Source organism: Podarcis tiliguerta (genome assembly GCF_965153285.1).
Source record: "Podarcis tiliguerta genome assembly, chromosome: 1".
NCBI classification, from domain to species: Eukaryota; Metazoa; Chordata; class Lepidosauria; order Squamata; family Lacertidae; genus Podarcis; species Podarcis tiliguerta.
This window is the reverse complement of record NC_139534.1, coordinates 25,205,896-25,223,906: the sequence shown is the minus strand read 5'-3', so window position 1 is coordinate 25,223,906 and position 18,011 is coordinate 25,205,896. Positions and strand designations below refer to the sequence as shown.

At 46.6% G+C, this 18,011-nt stretch overlaps 1 long non-coding RNA gene across 1 annotated transcript in view; it reads right to left on the bottom strand.

Moving 5' to 3' along the window:
- The window catches only part of LOC310665215, an 88,971-nt gene extending 78,343 nt beyond the window's left edge, over positions 1-10,628 (bottom strand). The window contains exon 1 of the long non-coding RNA XR_014505289.1: positions 10,288-10,628. This is a non-coding gene — a long non-coding RNA (uncharacterized lncRNA). The remainder of the gene's footprint in view (positions 1-10,287) is intronic.
- Positions 10,629-18,011: the final 7,383 nt, after the last annotated feature.

Genomic DNA, 18,011 nt, shown 5'->3' with positions numbered 1-18,011 from the left:
GTTCTCTCTTGACAGACTGCAATCCTGGTAAGGCAATGGTTTGTTTTGTTTTGTTTATTTTTTTGAAAGGACAGGAATTACTAATTGGGTAGTAAGCAGAGTCAAAACAATTCCTACCCTTAGCTGTAAAAAAAAAAGGGGGGGGAGAGATTGTTCAAAGTACAATGACTGTGTAAACAATTACATAAATGTGGGATCAGACCTGGATGAGATAAATTCAGGTTGAAAAGGTGGGTTGTTTTCCTTTTACACAGGGTGGCCTGGAAACGGATCCTCTTTGTTCAGGTTGTGTTTAAACCTCTGAATACCTGGACTTTGAAGTAGAATTGGCCGCGGATTCAGACTTTGCATTCAGTTTAATGGCAGAATGCACTCTCAGCGCTCCCAGTTTGCTCAAGATTAAATCACAAAATCTGCGAAGCCCTTGAGATACCTTCCCATGTACAAAGTTCTAGGCTTGTCCAGCTCTAACTTACTTTAAAAAGGTGGACTAAGAAAGACTGCTATAGATTATTGCCATGTGTTGCCAGCCATTTTGGACCAGAGGGCACATTTTGAATGTTGAGAGAGTGCTGGGGGCACCATTCACAAAATCGCAGTTTGAAATGTTCAGGGGAAGGGGAGAGTTTTGAGAGAGAAAAGGGAAGACATTGTTGGAGAACCAAACCACCCCCCCAAAAAAAATTGCTTCGTGTCCACAAGTGTCCGCATTCTCTTTCCGGCTGACGTTTAGGTCAAGCACCTTGTCTTTTGAACAATGCTTCCTTGAGGAGGTTCTGCCCCGCAGCTTAAGTTGGAAACAAGTGTGGCGAAATGAACTATTGTGATGCTGATGTGTCTCTGATCTTGACGCGACGTCTCCCTCCCTCTCCTCCCATTTCTTCCCTTGTCGTCCCCCCCCCCCTTTCCCCATGCACCTAACTCTTGCAGCTGATCCTCTGGTAGGAAGCATAGCTACTCAGTACCTGACCAACAGAGCCGAGCATGACAGGATAGCCAGGCAGTGGACCAAGAGATACGCAACATAAGCCACGCCCCGACGGCTTGGTGTGCGGCGCCGAGGTGCACGGAGGCAGCCCCTGCAGTGTGCAACCGATCTTTATAGCCTTTACAATACGGACTTCTGTGTATATGTTATACTGATTCTACTCTCTGCTTTTATCCTTTCAAAGACGGGGATGTCGCTTCCCCTCGACCCTTAACCCCTCCCCTCCCCAACCACGAGAAACAGAAAGGAAAAGGTAAACGCTATCCAAGAGTAGAACTTTGTAGCTGTAGATTAGTTATGTTTAAAACGCCTACTTGCAAGTCTTGCTTCTTTGGGATATCAAAATGTATTTTGTGATGTAACTAAGGATACCGTTCCTGAAGTCAACCAAATATTATAGTGCATTTTAGCCTAATTCATTATCTGTATGAAGTTATTAAAGGTAGCTGTAGATTACTAGGAAATTACGTCATTTGTATTAAGCCCAGATCTATTTCCGATATGTGGTACATGCTGTTGTGAAAACTGTTTTAAACTTCTACCTTCGTCGGTTTGTAATGAAAGGGTTTCCCCTCCCCTCTTTTTTTTCTTTTTTTCTTTTCCTTTCACCCCCCCTTTCCCTCCCATCGCCACCACCTTGTAGCTCAGAAGAGAGCATCCACTGTATCATCTCAAACACAAATAAACATGTTCCCCCCAAGGAATAGTTTCTTTGTTTTCATATTTGAAGCTAAAAATCTAAAGCATACTGAAGCAGGCTAGAATGTAGGGCTGTTTAGAGACGGACGCCCACAGTGCCCCCACCCACAGGCAGAAAGCAAGCATGAGGGGGAAAGGAAAAACCTGAGCATAAGATCTATTGCTCTTGTCTAGACTTGTAGTTTGCCTCTGACTGGTGCTCCTGAGGGACAAACTTCATGCTGAACCTTCTGCTATTCTAGTTCTCTGCATGCTAAGTCTTAAGCACCAGCAATATCTTAGGCCTGGGAGAATGGATAGATCCCATCATCATCATCCCACAACCACCTGGAGCCATCATAAGTCACTCCCCCCCCCCCCCAGGATCTTACATTTATTTATTTTGTATTGTTCTTTTTTTTTACTTGTCAGTAGCCATGAAAGGTAAATGCATCAAAAATCAGAGATGCAAGTATTTGAAAGAAATGAATGGTAAGCAGCAAGGGGGGCAAAGTGGGGTGGGGTCAGAATTAGGGCATGTTAAAAGGTGGGATAACCCTTTCCTCTCCTGCCACAGTCCTGATGAAAATCCATGTATGCGCTCACACAGACACACACACCTGTAAACTGCTATCAGCCCTGGGATAGACGTTCCCCACAGGCTTAGAGCTTTGACGGCGCCATTGCTGGGACCACAGCAAGGGAGGAAAAGGTTAAACCACCTCTCTCCATGGTCCTGATTGAAATCCTCCCCCTCCTATTGTGCCTGCTTTTCGCCATTTTAATAACATGCATGCAAGTGCAAATCACATGCCTACTATTTTGGTTTGGCCCTCCATTGTATTTAAAGGACGGACAGACCTGCTGAGGAGCAGTTGATGCTTAATATATGGCGATGCCCGCACAAATGGGTTTGCTGGATGCATACCGCTACTGTGTGCTCACGTAAGCACCTGGTATCGCCTGGGCAAATATCTAGGGGACTCTTAGCCACAGTTCTTCCACGGATCAGAAGTTAGAGAGCAATATGATTCTTCTCTCCCCTTGGCCAAACAAATTTACACAAGTTTATCAAGCGGCTACATGCATTCCATATTATGAATGGGTTATATTGGTAAATAATCATCTGCAGTCTTCCTTTATTGATAGGGCCAATAGCGGGGTACAAATGTTGGTTGGGGCAGGGCAGTTGTGTGCCTTGCTACTTCATAGCAAATCCTCGAGCAACCCACCTAATAATGTGGTTTCCTCGTGGATATTTTTTTGCAGTTTGTTCTCTTCCTCCCCTCCCTCTAATTTACCATAAACGAGCTAGCTTTTGCAAGTCAAAATGGAAAGGTTTTCAAATTGGTGGGCTTAATTCCCTGCGCCCCCCCCCCCCCAAATAAAAGGCGCTGTGGATTTTGCTGAGATTATAACTTGTATCAGATTGCAGGCAGTTCTGTGGTTTAGACAGAGGTGTAAAATTGCAGTTTATCTAATCATGTTAAACTGTCTTCCAAAGCAGCTTGGCTGCATGCTGTGTATACCCGCTTTTCTGAAAGTGGAATGAACAGTGAGCTGTTAAATCAGAAACTAGAACATTAATATTAATAATGACAATAGTGGAGGCAAATGCACTTTTATAAGGGAAACATAGGTTCTAATTAACTAGTCGTTCTGAGTACAACCCGAAAGGACGGTCTCCTGCACAAGCCCCAGTGAAATTAATGGAATCTCTCCAAAGTCGTGTTTTTGCACAATTTCCACTCAGGAGATTGCTCAGGAGAATCTCCCGGTAGAAAGTACCCTGTGCAACTAAGGCCTGATTCATACATGACTTTGCAGCTTAATTTTCTACCCCCAATCTGCTCTGTTCCTTCCATGTTAAGTAGTATATGCTGTGGATGTTTAGATCAGCTTGGATTACAAGTATTTCCTGTGTCACGTTCCACCACCTTCGTTAGGGTGACTGGCACTCATTGTAGAACTGTCGAGCTGGAAGGGACCCTGAGGATCATCTAGTCCAACCCCTGCAATGCAGGAATATGCAGCTGTCCCATATGGGGTTCGAACCTGCAACCTTGACGTTATCAGTACCATGCACTAACCAACTGAGCTGTCCAGCTGGAAATGATGCATGCAATAAAAATATCTACATTTCACCCAATGCAAGCCGTAAACTCATCAGAACAATGTATGAATCGAGTCTTAGACACAGGCATGAAATTCTTGCAACTTGTTCGGTGGCGATTACTTTCTCTTTTTATGTTCTCTGTGGTGGTGACGAAGGGTTGCTTCCAGTTGATATCCCTCTGCGGGTAGAAAGACTCATTGATCCAGCAGGGCCTTCTGTCAGCTGAGCAGATATCAAAGAGCTCTTGGCCAATGGCCAGCCTCCCCTATAGTCCAGCCTCCCAAAATCCACCCTGAAGGCTTGGAGCGCCCTTTGGAACATCAAGTGAGAGTGGAAATCCCTGAAGACCAACTCAATCCCGGAAGGCTCCACTAGATCAAAGGGCCCTCTTTCAGCAGAGGGGTGGCAACTGGATGCAGCCCATAGCTTAGAGACAGAAAGACCCTGAACTGCATTCTTATGACTAATTTGCTATCTGTAATCCTCGCCCACCAGATCTGCTGTGCATTTTTGGAAGTTTCGGAGCACCTCCTCCATTTAACAGTTCAGTGCTTTGCATTTATTGGAAATTGCATTTCAGTATTTGCAATTATCTAAGTATTGTCAGAACGCAGAGGCTTCAACATGTTGCAGGTTCATGCCTGCAAAACTTTTGAACTCCGTGTCTGACATCACCAGACCCATGTTCCTTAATTCTCTATATTTACATATTCTGAAACAAGTTTACCTCTCAACCGAAGGCCGTTTTCACTTGCCGTTTGAGAGGGGTTTGTTAACAGCTCAGGTTCGATTTCAGAACCTGATGCAAGAGTCATTGTAAAATTTGGGTTCTGTCTGGTTTGGCAGAGGCGAACAGACTGTTCTGTACTATGTTTCTCACTATATTCCAGTCCTCACTGAGGTGGCCAGGCTGTTTCTGGGATGTGCCACCTTGGAACTGCAGATAGAGAAGAGACTCATGATTTGAACGATACACAAAAGTTCCCTCTACATAGAAAACTAAATGTTGGAGGGCAGGATTTTAGCCTAGCTATATCCCTGGCATGCTAGATTTCTGTGTACATGGAAGTATTCAGTCTCCATTGCTTCTCCATATCGTAGAGTTGGAATGGACCCCAAGGATCATCTAGTCGAGGGTTTCTCAAATTTGGATCTCCAGCTGCTGTTTTTGGACTACAGTTCCCATCATCCCTCACCACTGGTCCTGCTAGCTAGGGATGATGGGAGTTGTTGTCCAAAAACAGCTGGGGACTTAAGTTTGGGGAACCCTGATCTAGTCCAACCCTCTACCTATTGTGCAGGAATCTTTTGCCCAACATGGGGCTCGAACCCACGAGCCTGAGATTCAGAGTCTTGTGCTCTACCGAATGAGCTATCCCAGCAGTTCTGGTCATATAAGCCACAGACTTCAGTCTGCAGCACTAAAAACCTCAGCGAGATCTAGGCCTACATCTCATTTTGTAAGGGGAGCACATTATATAGGGTGTGATCTGTAGGGTGCTTCGGCTAGGCAGCCTTCATCCATTTCAGTGGATCACGGAAGGTCCCACTAAAATGAGTGGAGTTTATACTGCATGCACGCTTTCTAGGTTTGCACTATAACCTAAGAGAACTAAGGCCCTACAACTACCAGGCATCGTAAGAGTGTGGGGAGAGGCTCAAAAGATTTTGCTGGTTCCCGTATGCCCGAAAAAAATGCACCCATACTTTGCATGTACAACACTCCCATGGATTTACAATGAGCTGCAAATTGTATATTTCACATATTAAATATGTGACCTACAAAGTTTTCAAATATTTATGTCGCAAAATATAGAGTATAATTAAAAAATCTTGTTCTTGTTTTTAATGTGCTTTGTTTCATTTTGCACCTCAGATTTCAGAAACCTTCAAAGGGAGATGCTTCTTCACTATTGCCCGTTGTCCTCTTTACCAAACATTTGATTATTGAGTCTGAATTCTCTTTCTGTCATCGGTTTGTCACAACCCTGTTCTTTTTCATGTAGGTTTTTTTTTGTCTGTAAATTTTATATTTACTGAAGTAAGAGGTTGGGGTTTTTTTTGTGTAAACATTTAAACTTTAAAAAAATAAGAATAATTTTGTTTCTGAACTTTTCTCTGCTTACACCAAGTGGTAGAAAGAAATTTGTATTGTTAAATAAATCAATTAGTTGTTAAACGAGAATGCGTGTCTGCTTTTTGGTGGGGGGGGGGGTGTCTCTGACTTCGCTGTGGGAGGAACCCGCACCTGGTTGTTCTAAAGCAAAGTTCAGACATTAGCTGTCAGGGTGACAGGAAGTGAGGTAACAGCCATGACTCTCCTTGGCCTGGAAAACACAAAGCTTTCTGATAATGGGATAATGCAAGGAGAGTCACAATAGCGCTACTCTGGTGTGTTCAGCTAAATGTATGAGGACACAAACCGAATGTGACTGTAGATGGTCACAGCGTTCCTGCTCTCTCCTGAATGCACAAAGATCTGAAAGGATATTTTACACATGTTTAGCCGTACATAAATCATACCCCTGGCATGCCCCCCCCCGAACCCCCTGGAGCAGGTTGTGGGTATGGGATGCAATGCACTGGCCAGAAAATAGAAATATATGGGGAAAATGCAAGGGAAATTATTTAACTCTCTCTGTGTGTGTATCATATTTCTCCTCAATGAGACTTCATGAAATGGAAGCTGCTGCTTCTTTTTTAATGAAAATTGAAGTTTCCTTGAGGGGGACATGCCCCGCTTCACAGCCCTATGCCTCAAGGACAAGAGATTTTCACCAAACCCTTTAGCCGACGAGGAGGAGGATGGCAATTCAGCAGGTCATTTTCACAAAGAGGAGTGTGCAAAATGAATTCTCCTGGCTGCACTTCCGGCTGCTGACTGTTCTACCATTGTACTCTGCTTGCAAGTGTAGGCCAAAACTAAGCTGAGCTCTAAGGCCCCAGTCACTCATTTCAGCTTTTGTATGCAATAAAGCCTGGTGTTCCTGCCTGTCACTGTGTTTCATGCACCTCTGTGAACCACATACAGTGGTACCTCGGGTTACAGATGCTTCAGGTTACAGACTCCACTAACCCAGAAATAGTACCTCGGGTTAAGAACTTTGCTTCAGGATGAGAACAGAAATCACGCAACGGCGGCAGCGGGAGGCCCCATTAGCTAAAGTGGTACCTCATGTTAAGAACAGTTTCAGGTTAAGAACGGACCTCCAGAATGATTAAGTTCTTAACCCGAGGTACCACTGTACAAAGTATTGTGTCTGCCTGTACACACTCACTTCCTCGCTCATCATCATCATAACAACAACAAGTCACTGCACTCTGTGGTTGGGCATTTTACTATTTTTGCTTCCCCCCACAATAGCAATAATTTTGTATGCCACAGACAGCTTGTGCAGAGACTGCCCTCCCTCATTTTAAGGCCTGCTAAAGGCAAAGAAATAAATGCTGGGGGATTTACTTCAGCTTGTACAAAACCTAGACACTGTCTCCCAGGAGCTCTCAGGAATGGCATTACTATGGGGAGCCACAGCCAAGGATCTCGCTTAACAAGGGCCAGGAAGAGAACAAGAGTCGCTGGCAGGCAGACCAAACAGCACTGGGCTAAATGAACCAATCGTCTGACTTCTTTTAAGGGTACCTCATATGTTCAATTGCTAAAATAATTGATTGGCTAATTCCTCATCAGCCCTGGTTCAAAGCCATAAAAGGGCAAGTTCTCTAGAGAGCGCCCAGCAAACCAAACTGCTTCCAAATTTGTGGTGATTTAAGATCGAATCCCCGCGGCGGGGTGCGCTCCCGTCGTTCGGTCCCAGCGCCTGCCAACCTAGCAGTTCGAAAGCACTCTCGGGTGCAAGTAGATAAATAGGGACCGCTTACTAGCGGGAAGGTAAATGGCGTTTCCGTGTGCGGTTCTGGCTCGCCAGAGCAGCGATGTCACGCTGGCCACGTGACCCGGAAGTGTCTTCGGACAGCGCTGGCCCCCGGCCTCTTTGAGTGAGATGGGCGCACAACCCTAGAGTCTGTCAAGACTGGCCCGTACGGGCAGGGGTACCTTTACCTTTAAGATCTATTGAAATCAATCGGAGGGCCTTCTTGGCAGTGGCGCCCTCCCTGCAGAACGCCCTCCCATCAGATGTCATGGATATACAGTGGTGCCTCGCAAGACGAAAAGAATCCGTTCCGCGGGTCTTTTCGTCTTGCGGTTTTTTCGTCTTGCGAAGCAAGCCCATTGACGGAGTAGCGCTATTAGCGCTATTGGTGATTTAAGGGCTAAAAACGGCTTTTTAAGGGGTGGGGGATTAGCGGTTTTGCTGCTAAAATGCTTTTAGCAGCTTAGCGATTCAAAATAAGGGGTTTTGGAGCAAAAAAAAAATTCAATTTTTTTCGTCATTTTTCGTCTTGCGAAGCAAGCCCATAGGGAAATTCGTCCTGCGAAGCGCCTCTGCAAATGGAAAACCCTTTCGTCTTGCGGGTTTTCCGTCTTGCGAGGCATTCGTCTTGCGGGGCACCACTGTAAAGAACTACACAACTTTTAGAAGATCTCTGAAGGCAATACTTCCCAGTATTGGGAAGTTTTTAAGGTTTGATGTTTCATTATGTTTTTATTTGTGTTGGAAGTTGCCCAGAGTGGCTGGGGCATCCCAGCCAGATGGGCGGGGTATAATTATTTTATTAGTAATAATAATAATCTCACTTGAGTTCACACTTAAATGTTTAACATTTATTTGAAGACTTTGATTCAAACATGCATTAGCCGGCATGCAACAGTCTTCTGAAATAACAGTACCAACTCATGATTTCATGTGAGATTACTTGTTTGACGGTACTCCCCTTCTCACATTCAGTGGTGGCATAAAATAGGGTCTGCTTCGGGAGTTGTGCCCTCTCTGCAGCGATGGCACTGCAATCTTTGGAGCTGAGTGGTGGAGGGACAGCAATGGGGCTGGGGGAGTTCTGGTTTCACAGCCCCACAAACATTAGCATATCTAGGGGGCTGACACCACCATTCTGGAGCTCACTCCAGCCCCCCGCTGGGAGGACGTCGCTGCCTCTGCCTCCCTTGTGAGCTACCGCTGGTTGAAAACGAACCCACCAGGAAGCACTCCCGAGGTTAGTGAGAAATCATTCCGAAGCACACAAAATGGACATAAAGAAAATAAGTGACTAAGACATTGAACAATTCATTATTTACCAGAGGAGCCTCTCAACATTCAGGGGAAAGGGAAATTAGGTCAATAAACAATGGTTTGACGGAACAGTTCCGCTGCAGCTTTGGAGCAGGGGAAAATTATCTACTTGCAATAGACCAACATTCTTCTTATATCTGATAGACTTATTCTGGATGCAAATTAATTAGGCTACAGCCCTAGGCCCAAGCAGATGTCGACTGAACTGAGTTCAATCATTCTGAGTAGAAACACATAGGATTGCATTGTCCGGTGTTGGGATTCCATAGTATCGGGTGCAGACCTTAGGACAGGAGAAGGGCACCTGTTGTCCTCCAGAGAGTGGGTTGGACTACAGCTCCCATCAGTCCCAAACAGCATGGCCAATGGGCATGGATGATGGGAGTTGTGTACTTGACAAGTTACTTGGCTTTATAAACTCTAACAAACCTCTACTTCCCTGGGTTGCACCCTGTGTGTCTAGAAACAGCAACCTCATTTTTAAGCGGCCCCGTTTAATTTCCAAACAGGAATGCCCAGCTTCAGTATTATAGGGGGCAATTGGGGACCCACGTTGAATGCTGCAGTGTACCCCCTTCAGTCCCAACAGGAGTTCCGGGCTCCAACCCACCTGGAAGAGGAAGCTTGTAGCATGATTCAAATTTCCTAAAAGTGGGTGAGGTTTCAGGAGGGAGCAAAGGGAAAGGAAACCTATTGTTCATCCCCCCCCCACACACACGCACCTTCCTGGATTATTTACTGCTAAAGATTTAGGATTGGTAGCTTTATTGATATATATATATGGGGTGTGTTTGTGTGTGGAAGGAGTGTCCTTCCTTCCTCCCAAACATCCCCAAATAGCATGGGGAGCATTATCCTTATTTATATTTGTATACTGCTCTTCATATGAAGATCCCAGGGTGGTTCACAACAGGAAAAACAAATACAAAATGAGAATACAAGATACATAGTAAAGAGGAACAAATCAATACTTCCGCTTCCACAAACAGATTTAAAAAGCCATAGAATGTTAGTCAACCCAATGCCTGGTTGGAGAAAAACGTTTTCGCCTGATGCCTAAAGATATGTAATGAAGGCGCCAGGCGAGCCTTCCTGGGGAGAGCATTCTACAAACCTCATGACTCCAATCTTCCTGAACCTAATGCCCCACCACCCCATAATATGTTGTTGCTGAAGCAGACCAATTCCCTGACCTCCATTTCTCCTCCAACTGACACCCTCGACCACCCCCAATCTGCCCTTGATATTCCATAGGTCCCTCAAGTCTTTACACCTAGACCCAGTGCTTTGTTTCTAAACAAATGTTTAGGGGGTACAGTGGTACCTCGAGTTACATACGCTTCAGGTTACATACACTTCAGGTTACAGACTCCACTAGCCCAGAAACAGTACCTCAGGTTAAGAACTTTGCTTCAGGATGAGAACAGAAATCGCGCAGCGGTGGCATGGCAGCAGCAGGAGGTCCCATTAACTAAAGTGGTGCTTCAGGTTAAGAACAGTTTCAGGTTAAGAACAGACCTCCGGAACGAATTAAGTATGTAACCAGAGGTACCACTGTACTCTCATTTTCCTACTCATATTGAAATACTGCCCCTCAATGAGGCCAAACTTAGATTCACAAAATATTTAGGGGTATGCGTACCCCTGCGTCCCCCCAGAAAAAGCACCCCACGTAGACCTTTGTCAATCTGTTTTTCTCCACCTCAAACAAATGTTTCTTTTCATTTAATTTACTTCGGCTTGCATGCTTCGGAAGTCCTCAGACCATGGGGGAACCTTACCTTTGCGCGGCCCATTTTTCACTTCTATAAATTCACAGGCCTGGGACCATCCCAAGTCCAACATTAGCTAAATAATGACTCTGCCCACCCAGAATTTCCCCACAGAGAAATGTCAGTGCTCAAGACCACCCAGTGAGCTTTACGGTGAAGACCTCTGTCTTTCCAGGCCATACACTTTTCTCCTCTATGCCTCGTATAAATACATATTTCAGAGTCTTGAAGTCTGCCAGGTTCTATATGGAAACTTAAGCCCTTTCTAACACTGATTTATTGGTGAATTCCTTCATGAAAACAACCCCCTCCCCAAAACACACACATCCCCTTCTCCCCCTCAAAACAATGATTGTTTCTTCAGGAATCTCATTAAAAACCAACCACATCTCCACTAGATGTCAGTGCAACCCCGTTTTGCAAGGCACAGAGGAAATAATTAAAAATTGTGTACTGTCTGGCCTCATGCAGCCAAGCTCTCTACATAAATGCTACGAGCTTCCTAGTACTACAAACAGGATCTGCAACACAACATCCAAGTGTCAGGAGTTCCCATGCGGGGTGCCGGCCGGCCATGGAAGCTTCCAAGATACCCCATTCTGTTTCCCTTCCCAGTGGTTTCCCATCCCTCTGCCTTAGCAGTCAGTAAACACGACTTGTCCACTAAGTATGCTCAGTCCTCATTGGGCTGTTTTGAAGGCAGACGTCCCACACTTAATTCCCACTATCCATCTCAAAAATGTGTGTGCTTGAAGTAGTTTTTGGGGTACTTCAGCCAGCCTGACACCACCTCTTTTGTGTTTGTGGTGCCATTTTGGTTACACACGGTTGCAAAGTCAGGGAATGATTGTGACTATGAGTCTATATAATCTGTCATACCTGGATCATCTGCTGGGCTTCTTTGCAGCAAACAGAACAATATTTTAGCTAATCTGGGGAGTTGCAGCTGTGGGTTTCTGCAAACCCTTCTGCCGTGTTTAAAATGTTTGTGATGAGCTGAGTGGACAGTGGATTTCCTTTTTCCTCTTTCAATAAATGGGGAAGGGGGGGAAGTTGCAACCTAATGGATCCTGCCATTGTGGTAAGGGGCTAACAGGAATGGCAACACTACAGGGGTGTTCAAGATGGATGGAAGTAGCCCACGCTCTACCCTCATGCAATGGTAATGGGTTGTGTGTGTGGAAACGAGTAACTAGGGTTATTATGTTTCAGAGCGTTGCCCTTGTAGTGATCATCTGGTCTAGCAAGACCGCCAGCAAGAGAATTTGCAAGGGATATCCAAGTCAGCCGTGAGCTGTATAATCGACATGGTGATTATGGTTTCCGTCTTTCTTGTTTACACTTGATTGGTTTGTACTGGCGAATGGCCCTGAGAAGATACAGAGCGATCTGGTGCAGCAAATGGCAGGCTAGGCATCTGTGGCTTGGCCTTGATTGCGCATAGCATGCGCCCTGGCACTTCGTTGCGGGAAGGATCAATTAGCAGCCCTGAACAGCTTCAAAGTGCATGTTCCTGTGGAGGCCTTGCTGGTTCGTGGAATTAAGATAAATGTAGATTTCCTTGGGGGAAGGGAACCTTGCAGTCTACATCAGTTTGCTGCTTCCCCATGAATCAATTTCTCCAAAACATTCGTTTTTTCAAAAAAAGTTTTTTTAAAACAACAACAACAAATCTTCTTGTGCAATTAGATGTGCTCATTTAGCATATGCGTACTCACTTAAAGCTGAAGAATGCCTTCCCATCAACCAGTAGGGGCATTAGAATAAATATGTGATCACGGTTTTTCCCCTTCACACATCCCCCCTCAACCCAATGCTTTGATTGTGAAACCATTTTTTTGAGGCAATGGGGGTTGGCCTATGAGGGCGAGGGGGGTGCTGCTCTCATCCTGCACCCCTCCCTTGCCGGCCTTCTTAGGGAAACAAGGATATGACAGTTTGGGTGCTCTCACTTCCTCATGTCTTTAATCTTCAATTCTGTTCTCCACATTTCTGCAACAATTTGCCATTATCATTATTAACCCTCATGAATTTATTTAGCATTTTAGTGCTGATTTCTCCTCCTAAACACATCTTGGTGCACCTCTGTGACTCATTTGCACATTGCTGCAAGCAATTTCTCCTGACATAATTCATTTTTGGTGCTATTTTCCCCAATATATTTAGTTCCATGCACGCTTTCCCCTAATAGGCACATTCTTCTAAGTTGGAAAACTGCGTTGCAAAATTCAGACAATTTTGAAGGGTGGCTGTGTTTCTATTTTCTCACTCTTCCAGAAAGTGTGAATTTGTTAGATTCAACTTTAAACGAGGAATGAATTGGATCCCTCCTTGAGACTCACTACCAGTCCAGGCAATGTCCCTGCCTCTCAGCTTCCTACTCCTCAGTATTTGTATTGCCCCATTGCAGAATTCTGCAGAGAGGATGAAGGAGGAGTTCTAGGATCAGTTGGTTCTTACTGCTGTTTCCTCTGGTCCCATCTACTGTTGACTCCTCTGATCTCCACCCTAACAATCCTAATGGCCACCACCCATCATGGGGACTTTGAGGAATTTCCAAGATGACAACCAGAAACCCTTTCCTGCAGCTGAGCAGAGAAACTTGCCTATCATACTGAAGCGCCATTTTCTACAGTCACTTATGTACAATTCACCATTAGGCCTCTCTCTTCCATCTTCATTTCTTTTCAATTACTGTATTTTTGTGTGTGTTGGACGCCCCCATGTTTAGGACTCAATTTTAAGTAAATGGCAAAAAATGGCCTGGAGTTGTTGAGCTTTTTGAGGGATAATTGACAAGAGAATTAAGCATGGGGGGGGGGATGACAGAAATCACTAACCCTGATATCAAAGGCTGAAAACATGCTGCTCGCAGGTGGAACCAATCACCTGTCCCCACAATGCACTATCCATGTATAAGACAGCCCAAGTGTGAGAGAGCCCAGTGTGGTGTATTGGTTAAGAGTGGTAGACTTGTAATCTGGTGAACTGGGTTCGATTCCTCTCTCGTTCACATGCAGCTGCTGGGTGACCTTGGGCTAGTCACACTTCTCTGAAGTCTCTCAGCCTCACTCACCTCACAGAGTGTTTGTTGTGGGGGAGGAAGGGAAAGGAGAATGTTAGCTGCTTTGAGACTCCTTCGGGTAGTGATAAAGCGGGATATCAAATCCAAATTCAAAGTTTTTTAACATAATTTTTGAGTTAAAAAAAAAAACCTCATCTTAAAAGTACAGGAAAAGTACAGTATATAGAATCACACATCTTTTTAAAAAATATATATTAAAAAATCCTTGGCACAGCTAAGATATAACCACCTGGCATGCAAGAATACCATAATCATGATTATTCTTTCTTTCAAATACGCCAGAATCCACACTCAAAATAATGTTGACTTCCATACAGGGGGAAGGGGGACAATATTACAGAGCATGCCGGTCGTGGGACGTCATGGGTGGGCTGGATGCAGAGGAATGGTGGGAGGAACCAGCTGAGGAACTTCCAAGGGAAGAACGCTCAAAGCCTGGGGATTGGTGGTGAGATGTGGATGAGTGGTCACAGGGAGAAGAGGGAGAAGACCAGGAAGAGGAGGTGCCGGAAGCTGAAGGGTAACAGGGCTTAATAAGCTGGGAGAGTCTGTGGCAGAGAGAAGTCAAGAATCAGGAGTGGAAGCAGAGGGTGGGATAAGGCAGGTCAAGAGGCTGTGTAAAGTGCCATAGGTGTCTCCCCATCCTCTCGCAACAAGCTCCCTTCCTCCTCTGTCTCCTAGAAAAGGCATGAAAGGGGAGGAGGAGAGGTCAGCTTCACACAGACACAGTCTCTGATTGCTTGGGAAAGCTCTGGAGAGAAGGAGACATAGACAGCTGTGGAGAGGGAGGGATCTTTCTTCTCAGCAACTGAAGTATGGAGTTAGACCCACAGGGAATGAGCCGCTGTGATAATCAGGCTTGACACCCAGCAAAGTCTGTGAAGAGCATGTTTTTTTTTTGTCAATGCTGTTAACTCCAACTTTGAACTGTACGATTTACTGGCCGGCTCACTCCGTGACTTGGGAGCTTTTGCTTGCTATCGAAATGCAGTGGTACCTCGGTTTAAGAACAGTCCTGTTTACAAACGATTCAGTTTACGAACTCCGCAAAACCGGAAGTGGTGTCCCAGGTTGCGAACTTTACCTCGGTCTAAGAACAGAAGCCGAACATTGGAAGGGCACCGGCGGCGGGAGGCCTCATTAGGGAAAGCGCACCTCGGATTAAGAACGGTTTCAGTTTAAGAACGGACTAAGTTCGTAAACCAAGGTACCACTGTAGCTGCTAAACTCATTCTTGCTTTGAGCAGAAATAAACTCCCAATGCGTACCATATTTTTCGCTCTATAACACGCACCCGACCATAACACGCACTGTCAGGGGTTCAGGAGCAGAGGCACAGGATAAGGAGGAAATGGAGAGTGAAGGGGAGGAGTCCGAAGGAAATGTCAGCGATGACAGCGATCCGAGGTCTCTGAGTCTTTCCAGTGAATCGGACGATTCACAGAAAGGAGCTCCCATGGTCAGGGCAAGGGGAGTGCCCAGGGGGACACCTCGGGAAGAAGGGGGCAGAGGGGACTCAGAGAGTAGCAGTTGGAAATCAGGGCCCACGTCCCCCCCAGAGTGCAGTAGGGGGGAGGAGTCCCAGGCATCGGGATCAGGTGGAGCGCTGCCAGCGGGAGAACGTGAGGCAGGATTGACCACACCTCCGTCAGGGAGTGAGGAAACGGTCATCAGGAAAGTTAAACGCGCGCGCGCGCCAAGTTCAAATGTACAGGAGGGAGGTACAGTGGGCAGCCCGGGAAGAGAGCCAGGTCCTAAAGCCTGCCGAAGAGAGCGGGAGGAGTCAGGGGGGTCATCGTCAGCCTCAGAGGAATCCAGGGAGACAGGGGCCCCGGAGGGCAGCAGGACCCAGAGGAGAAAGAAGAGGTGGAGTAAAGCTAGAGTCTTAAACTGGTGCACAGGGGGCGGAGACTCAGATGGAGCTTCGCCGGTCTAAAGTCTAGACGTAGAGCTGGAGCGCTGCGGCGTGGAAATGGAAACTGTACTTCAATAAAGACTTTTGTACATAAATACCAGCCAGCGTTGGTCCTCTGTGAGCTGGGACCAGGAGCCAGCCCTGACAGTAAGCTCCATCTCTTGAAAGATTTTCCACCAAGAACCTCGCAACGTGAGTCTACGTAGCGAGGGGAGAGAAGTGGTGCTTTGCGAGCTCACAAGAATCAGACAAGATGACTACAGAACAGGAATGGACAGACCTGCGAAATGCTGTGGTTCAACTCAACGCAGAGGTGCGTGCCTCCAGAAAAAGGGAAGAGGAAATGGATACAGTCTGCAAGGATCTCCAAGCCAGGTTGGACATGCTTACTAGACAAGGGCAACTGGGACCCAAACCAGAGGGCATAGGGCTGGGGAAAAGGGGAGGCAGTCTGGTATCCCATTTTGACGGGAGTCTACCACAGTACCCTAATTTCCGAGCAGACTTGCTCTTTGCGCTGAATCTGCTGGAAAAGGACTTTAGAGATGAAAGAGAAAAAGTGGGGTTTATCCTATCCCATTTGCATGGGGAAGCCAAAGCGTGGCTGAGAAATTTATGGAGAGATAATGATCCGGCGCTCCAAGATGCGGATGCGTTCATTAAAGCGATGGATTCATGTTTTTTATCAAAGATAGACATCGATATTGCCAGAAGAGACATACATGGTCTCAAACAAGGCAAAGCCAGTGTAAGGCAGTATCATGCCCGCTTTTTTGCATTAGTCCACGCGCTGGGGTGGGAGAAGAATTCAGCTCCAGTCAGAGACCTTTTCTGGGAAGGATTGAATGCAAATGTGAAAGATGAGATTGCAAGGGGAGAGAGACCTAAGACCACTCAACAAGTGGTTCAGAGGGCGCTGGAAATCGGCGTGCGTTTGGAAGAACGTCCATGGAACAGAGACGAAGGGCGTTGGGGACGTACACCAGTGAAAGCACCTCCCCTTTTTCCCAAAGATGCAGCGCGTGTGCAATCCACACCCCCCCAAGGAGGGGGGGAAGAACCGATGGAGATTGGAGGTGCCAGGGCTCAGTCAGCTACCAGAGCCTTACCACCGGGAGCAGCCAAAGCGAAGCTTCCTAGAGGGAACAGGAAGTGCTACATCTGTGACAGTGCCCAGCACATGGCGAAAGAGTGTCCCCAGAGGCTCCATAAGCACACTGCAGCCTCTGCAACAGTATCAAACCCAGCTTACCAGGGAGAACCACTGCAGGGAAACGGCAGAGTCTGGCTGGAGGAAGAAGCACTGGGGTCCAGCCAGACAAGTCAGTGAAGCAATCCCCAGAGATTTTGCAGCCCACAGACCCCCTCCCACCCAAACCAGTGGTGCAGCTTACAGCGTTGCTTCAACTGCCCAATGGACTCACTATGGAAGTGCCAATTACCATTGACTCTGGGAGTAACGCGGACTTTATAGGACTGGATTTCATTCAAAAGCACAAAGTAGCACTACTGCCGGCCACGCTGCCTTTGCAGGTGGTCACGGTGGATGGCAGGGAATTGCTGGGGGGGCAAGTGGTGCACCAAACGTCTCCCATGGTGATGCAAATTGGCAATCACCGAGAAGTCATCAGCTTCAATGTCACTCACCTGTCAGACACGCCTGTAGTATTGGGCATGAGTTGGCTGCACAGGCACAGTCCAGCGCTGGCGTGGTACCAGCGCCAACTGACCTTCGGCTCCTCCTACTGTGCGGAAAACTGCATTCTGTCTGACCAGGAAGGGGGAGAAGATGACCCGCAGCTACAATTAGGAACGCTGCAAGCAGTGCCACTCAAGTATGCAGCGTTTTTGGAGGTTTTCTGCGAGAAAGAAGCGGACAAGCTGCCTCCCCACAGGCCCTATGACTGCAAGATTGACCTCCTGCCTGGGGCGACGCTGCCAACAGGGAAACTGTATTCCATGTCTGAAGACGAGATGCAGGAACTCAGGGAGTTCATAGACCTCAACTTGAAGCGCGGTTTCATCCGGGAGTCGAAGGCAGTGGGGGGCAGTCCTGTATTCTTTGTGAAGAAGAAGGACACGCCCCAAAAAAGACTTGTGGTAGACTTCAGAATTTTAAATTCCAGAACCAAGCCCACGGCCTTTCCCATGCCCAAAATAGACGACCTGCTGGCAACGGTGAGGAAAGGACGCGTTTTCACAAAGTTGGATCTGCGAGGGGCGTACAACTTGATCCGCATACGGGAGGGCGACGAGTGGAAGACTGCC